Source organism: Macaca mulatta, chromosome 2 (genome assembly GCF_049350105.2).
Source record: "Macaca mulatta isolate MMU2019108-1 chromosome 2, T2T-MMU8v2.0, whole genome shotgun sequence".
Classification (NCBI taxonomy): Eukaryota; Metazoa; Chordata; class Mammalia; order Primates; family Cercopithecidae; genus Macaca; species Macaca mulatta.
Genome location: NC_133407.1, coordinates 50,286,687 through 50,293,510, shown reverse-complemented (window position 1 = coordinate 50,293,510; position 6,824 = coordinate 50,286,687).

The window sequence follows — 6,824 nt, the reverse complement described above, 5'->3', positions numbered from 1 at the left end:
AGGTACAAATCCTAGCTGTGTCACTTGTAGCTGTATTAATTGTTACTTAAATATTTAAAGTCTTATTTTGTAAATTTAAGGTGATAAAGCTCTCCTAGTATTGTGAAGCCTAAATGGGATAAAGTGATGCTTGCGTGTGATAATTACTAAGAAAGCATATGTTATTTCTTTCTGTTTTTATACAATGAATGTTACTAGCAGTAGACTCTCTTGTTCCTATTAGAGCGGCTGCAATATCAGGTAGTCATTGTGACCAGATTTCCTCCTTCTCAAGTGTTATGCTGTCTGCAGAAACAATATTCTCGTATCCGATTGTAGATCACAGGGAGGATGATCTCATGATGTTGTTGAAAGTGTAGCATGGGACCATGCTTTTGTGACTTGAGTTACCAAGCAGTTGTGTGACGTCAGCAGAGTGCTATAACTGTTCTGGGATTCTAGTCTACTTTTTAAAAAAAGGCTTGGACAAAATAATCTCAGGATGGAAATTTTACGATTGTGACTCAAATGTCCAATTCATTCCCTAGGTGGCTTAGTTGCTCTTTCAGACTTTTGATCTGTAGGTTCAATGACAAGCTTGCTTTTGTAATTTGAGGACCAGAAGGAGATACAAAAGGGTTGGCTATGAAGCCAATACGGGTAAAATAATGCTTGTAGCTGAGTGAAGTCTAAAACACCTCATTGGCTATTATTTGATGATTTTTCCATATTCCCAAAGCTCATTGTTAGGAGTAGAAATTTGGAATATAATCCAGTAGTGAACTGATCACAGTCCTCTCAACCTATAAAGGCCTGAATTTTAGAAAATACTTTTAAATATTAAGGGTATCTTTTTATTTTTTAAAACTCCAACTTTGATTTTAGATTCAGGGGTTACGTGTGCATGTTTGTTACATGGGTATATTGCATGATGCTGAAGTTTGGAGTATGATCGATCCCATCACCCAGGTAGACAGCACAGTACCTGATAGTTTTTCAACCCTTTCCCCACTCCTCCCTTCCTTTTCTAGTAGTCTTCAATGTCTATTGTTGCCATCTTTATGTTCATGAGTAATCAATATTTAGCTCTCACTTATAAGTGAGAACATGTAGTATTTGGTTTCCTGTTTTAAGGGCGTTTTTGATATAACTTAGTGTAGTTCTCAAGGATGGCTCCTTGTTCCCCATATAGCAGGATATGGCCCTCTCAGTCATTTCATTGTGTATTTATCATACAAATGTGGATAAGTATAAATGCCGAGAAATGGCACGGCTAGCATAGACTCACAGGGAGATATTCACAACCAGAAAGTGGAATTTGATACAGAAGGGGAGGGTGTATCCATACAAATAAGCAAAGGAAGGCAACTAATGAATAAAACATCTTTTTAGAAGTGCAGAAAAGTCAGTTGCGCCATGTTAAAGCTGTTGCCAGGCAACATATCTTTTCACAATAAACACTTGTGAGTCAGATAACTCATGGAGACTCTGAATTGGCAAATGTAACTGCTCTTAGGAAACTTCTGCAGGATAGAGAATGCTCACAATCGTTTGCACAACATCAGGAATGCATCTCTTCTTGTAACAACTTCTCCTTTGAACCACATCATTTGTTTTTGTCTCTTCATGGGAATTTCCAGTCTTTATGTCTGAATCCCTCTTTATCTTGCAGGAAGCCAGGATGAGATGCAGATCAGGAACACATTCTTCACGGTCTAGGGCGGGGAGAATGTGGGCCTCCCACTTCAGGTGTGGAATGTGCAACTTGTGCAGGGGAGTTTCTAAATAAGAAAAGCTGGGGTCATAAATCTGTGTTGGTGCAAGAGGAAACAAAAACAAAACTTCCAAGTTTATTTATAAAATCAATTCAGTAAGACAATATCTTCCGAACCTTGAACTCGAATCCTATCTCTTCCTTTTGGTCGCGAGGAAAGACAGAAGCGGGACACATCAGGAATAGTGATTGTCTTTTTGAGGATGGAATGAGATGACCTTGGGACCACCCACCCCTGTATTAGCAGAGAAGACTGAAAAAGCAGATTTTCAAACAGTAACTTGCTGTCTGATATTCCTGGCAGAAATACAAAAACATACTTCCATCTCAAATTTATGGCACCATAATGTATTCCCTCTAAGCTTTCCAGATCGTTCCCATTGCCAAATGTGACCAAAGCATAATCACAGCAACTAAACAAATTAAATGTTCGGTTAAAGACAAGCCTGAAAAAAAATGAGTAAGGGGAAGAAAAGCCCCCAGATTGGTAATAAATTAATGCCATGTCAGGCTTTTTAGTCAGTGAACTCACAGCCAGGCCTTCAATACGCTGCTATGGTGCCATATCCTGAACGTCTCCTACAGGACGGAGACTACAACCACACGCCAGTGCTGGTCTCAAGCTCTGCTTTGGTATATGTAGCAACAATGGCCATCTTTAAAAAATAATTTTATATATTGTCATATTATATTTTAAAATAAATATTGCATTTTATGATACCAAGAAGATTAGCATAGCAAGACATTTTATGTTAAGATAAATAAGATTTGAATATAGATATTTTATATTAAGATAAATAATATTTGAATATTTCCCATGTTTATTAAATGAAATTAAATATTTTTATGGTGCAAATTCCCTCCTCTGTATGTTAAATGTTAACATTTTAAAACATACTTTCAGATATTTTACTATTCTCCCATTACTGATTTTAGTGTGTACTAATTTTCAAAATTTGATTAAGAGTTAAATAATATGACAATTTCCTTTTTGGGGAAGGATTGATTTAGGTAAGAAATACAGAAAAGCAGGAATACTTTTTTTTCCTTTTCCAAAGGAAACCTTTGAAAAAAAGTAGGCCTACTTTGTACATTTGTATAAATTTTGGAGCTGGATATGGCACTTAGAATTTGTATATCCTAATTACTTCATGTAAAAGCCACAGAAATCAAGACCTTGAAAGGTAAAATTACCTACTTAAATTAATCAGTATGATTTTTAGCTGACTCTAAAACTCAGGTGCTGGGCTCTTAGATTTAGCAATACTTTCTTATATGTTATTAAAAAAATTCTTGTAAAGAAATATGCCAAGACTGCAAAACATAGTATAAAATATATTTACTTCAAAATTTAGAAAGAAAAGGAATAAAAGCTCAATGTCATGTTAAAATGACATTTTATATTTTTCTTCACTTATTTTTAAGATCAACATTTATTTAGAAAGCGACCATCTAAATATTTCTCTTGAATATAAAACTATAGGCCACAAATATTACATTCTTGTAGTATGTAGATATATTAATAGCTATTATTTGCCCTGCAAAGAATGGCCATGCCTTATTGAATAATATTTTCTTTTAGAAATTAAAAAAAAGTGTATGTTACAGATCATTTAAAAAAGCCTTTAATTACTGTTAGTGATTTATATTAGTTTGTTTGGGACATTTAAGAAATACAGTGCATTAAAATTGGCCATCCAAATCTACAAATATACAAAAGTTTTTTCTAGACCTATTGGCATGTTACTATATATCGAAATACTATACTGTTGTACCTGGCAAATGAGTTAATCATCTTAATGCATTAATCTTGGACAAGAAACAAAACTTATTTATCAATGAAATACTTGCTATACACATTCACACATGGACAAGATGAAATCACAAATAGGAACTTACTGTCAATTGTAAAGCATGATTCAAACATAAGAAAGAGTTATATTCCTTATATAAAAATATAAAGTACGAAAGAACAATGTTGAGCCTTCTTTGTTTTGCCTCAATGGCAAATGATTAGCAGAAAATTAATGTAGGAAAGATATTTTGACTAAGAAGGTTCACATTACACAAATATCTTTGGCTTTCATGACTGCCTGGGCACTTGAACGTACAAGAAAAAATGTTTTTGGCCCTTAGGTTCCTCTTATACCTCCATGAAGTTTTCCCACACGTTTGTTACAGTTCTAAAACTATAAGACATAAAATACATATTGTGAATATTGTTAAGTTTTCACTACAAATTATGTTACAATAGAAATAATAATTAATTTTGTTACAGAAATTCATATCAAATTATAATAATTTCAGTCTATCTTTTGTAACTGCATGTTTCTCCTATTGCTTTAAAGCTAATTTAGGCCACATTATATACAAAATTAAATCTTACTTTTATAGCTACACCCTTGGGGTTCAATGAAAAGGCTTTATGAGCTAGAAATTAAAAGTACTGGTTGAAAATACTATTACATTATACCAGCTATTATTAAGGCAATTTACAAAGTTGGTGCTAAAACTATGTACATTTTTCATTGTTAGTCCTCATATATTCAGTAAGCCCATGGGACTGTTTGGTATATAATTTGGCAAATAAAGTCAATTGAAAAGTAAACAGCAAGTCAATGGAATTTATCACAAAAGAAAATTACACTACACTGACAGCAAAATTTATTTAACTCAATATTGTTATGAATTAACACATTTATATTACAGTTATATTAAATGATTCCGGGAAGACATTTGGGCACTACATTCTTTAGCTATGAATGAATATGTTTTTATTTTGCCACTTTCTTCTCTTTGAAATGGGAAAATAATGAAATTTTTAAGACTATATACTTTTATTAAAAATTATTCCTGAGTTTATTACTTTCATATAGTTTTATGAAAGTTTATTTGCATACACACATTTTTGTTGTGTGGAAGTCAAATTTGAAATATATTTCATAATTTAAATAGAATTAAGACATAATTAAGTTTAAGCTGGATAATATACAGACATAAATTACTTCTTTCAAAGATTTGAAAAGGTTAATATTTAAATCACTGTAATACTGGCATGCACATGCAAACATGTTATTTTGTCATCTTTAATTTTATGTGTTAAATTGATTTGTAGTTATTCCTTATGATTTTATAAGTATGGAAAAATATTTTGAAAACATATAACTTTGAGATATTACTGAATTTATTTTATTAACTGCATCATGTAATTTTGGTGGTACACAGTATTATGGTGTTGCATAATGGAAAAGTTTCCTTATTTAGAGAACAATATTTGACTGCTTCCAGCACAGAAACAAATGGCTATTAATTGATTATTATTAGCAATTGTTCATTGTTAGATTACTAACAAATAACAACATTGTTAATTATTATTAACAATTTAATGTTCTGCTTGATAAAAAATTGACATATAACACCTCTCTTAAAGTTTCATTTTTGTATTCTTATGTAGTAGTGATATTTCCACATGTAAGTGTCTTTTTTGGTTTATTCTACTCACTATGCTTTACACTTTTGAACAGGTTGTTGTAAGTATACTACAGATTAATAAAAATAGAGTTATTTTCATTTGGTGTTAACCATCAGGGTTAGGAAGAAGCAGGGGATTGTTTTAAAACATAAAACAAGTGACTAGTAAGAATGGAATAAAAACAATGGGGCTTTTCTCTAAATTGGGATAATCCAATCTTTTTATGAGGTACTTGTCAGGCCAAAGCAAGGATAAGAAATCCAAAACCTACTTGCATATGACACTGTGAATTGGGCCAAATATAAGACCACAGGGGATGGTGGGCTTGTGATGAACTAACTAGAGAGAGCATGCCTACTTAGAGGCAAGCAAATCGAGAAATTTAAAAACCACTGTGAGGCCAAAGCAAACCCTTCTAAAGGCTGAATTCACTTAATGGGGTTACCACATAGCAATCCCTGAAAATTTAGCGTTACACTCTCTGTGTAACACTGTGTGTATGTGTGGTCTAAGTTTCTGGCCAGAAAGGTGCCAAGTTGATGGAGAATGTGAAGGGCACCATAACTGGTTGGAACCCTTCCACAATGGCAATTCCACTAGATTTCAGGCTGATATGTTACAAATAGAGTAGAAACCTACCACATACAGCCTGTGGATACTTCAGACACTTCCGTAGATTGTGGTTGACTAAGCGGTAACTCTTTGTGAAGGCAAAATAAGGCTTACAAATGATACATGTTATTAATGAATTATTTAAAATTTCTATGTACTTATTAGGACAATCATCATTTTGTTCAGAACATAAGGAAAATGAATTTTTAATTATTTACCTGAAAAAGCTAAAATGATTTTCTTTACCAGATTTCCATATTTATAGCTCTAGCAAATAATTAATGTAACTAATTTGATTGCATGAAAAGTAATTCAATTCTATAATGTCTACAACAATTAAAATTTTCAAGGACCATAAATTATGAGAATAGAATAAGGCATAACAATGTGTGAAATTTTAACTAAAATGCTTCTGGAAAAGAGGATTAGTTTTTATCTATTAAATCTTAGAAACATTACTTAGCTAAAATATTCTGGCTGTTTCTATTCATTGGTTTCGTTGGAACCTTTGATCCAAACTAATGGTTCCATGAACAGGAAGAGCCAGAATATTTTAAATAAATTATATATATTATTAACATTATATAGAACTGTTGATCCAGGAATTTATTTGCTCTTAAGAAGACTGAAGATCAAAGCTCTATATTTTTGATGAAAAAGAAGATAGCCATAGAATTAACATTTAATTCCCTAAACAATTACTATATCCCTTAACAATTAGTTCACATGCTTTTCTGGTGTCTCTAAATGAATGATTTTAAAATATGACTAATAAGTAAATGGGGGGGAAAGACTACATTACTTAGGAATTTTATTAGGCTGTCAATTTAAATACTCATTCTTCAGGCAAAGTGCAACTTCACATTTAAATAAATGTATATTAAACAATTTAAATTGATAACATCAACTCTTCCCTGGGGTATGAATCATTTAGACTTTTTTAGTACACTGTTGTAAAGCATAGCATTACACTACATTACACTACAT